Raw genomic sequence first — 869 nt, 5'->3', positions numbered from 1 at the left:
TAGGGGTTCTACCCCTGGGTCAGGGAGATCCCCCTGGAGAAGGAACTGGCAACCCACTCCAGTACTCTTGCCTGGAAAATCCCATGGACAGAGGAGCCTGGTAGGCTGCAGTCCATGGGGTCACACAGAGTTGGACACGATTGAAGTGACTTAGCAGCAGCAGCAGTAGCAGGGAATTAAAGATCCTTAGGAAGATCTTTGGGGGCTTCCTAGATAGCTCAGTTGGTAAAGAATCTGCCTGCAATGCAGGAGACCTCGGTTCGATTCCTGGGTCGGGAAGACCCGCTGGAGAGGGGATAGGCTACTCCAGTATTCTTGGGTTTCCCTTATGGCTCAGCTGGTAAAGAATCCGCCTGCAATGCGGGAGACCTGGGTTTGATCCCTAGGTTGGGAAGATACCCTGGAGAAGGGAAAGGTTACCCACTCCAGTATTCTGGCCTGGAGAATTCCATGGGCTGTATAGTCCATGGGGTCACAAAGAGTTGGATACGACTGAGTGACTTTCACTCACTCACTCACTCAGGAGGATCTTTGGGTAGGCCTTGGGCTAGTAAATATGACTTTTCAAAATATTTATTTATTTGGCTGCGCTGAGTCTTAAGTTGTGGCAGATGGGCTCTCGGATCTTTGCGATGGCATGTGGGATCTTACTTGCACCATTCAAACTCTTTAGCTGCAGCATATGAGATCTAGTTCCCTGACCAGGAATCGAATCCCGGGGCCTCTTGCACTGGGAGCATGGAATCTTAGCTGCTGGGCCACCAGGGAAGTCCCACTCCCACATGATTTTGAAAAGACACGTAGTCATCCTTTTGCTTTATATCAAAGTTTTTGGATAATTTCGGTTGATAATAGGTCAACCACTTTTG

Source organism: Bison bison, unplaced genomic scaffold, assembly GCF_000754665.1.
Source record: "Bison bison bison isolate TAMUID 2011002044 unplaced genomic scaffold, Bison_UMD1.0 scf7180017864349, whole genome shotgun sequence".
Classification (NCBI taxonomy): domain Eukaryota; kingdom Metazoa; phylum Chordata; class Mammalia; order Artiodactyla; family Bovidae; genus Bison; species Bison bison.
The sequence above is the reverse complement of the archived record's forward strand: the minus strand, read 5'-3'. Positions refer to the sequence as shown.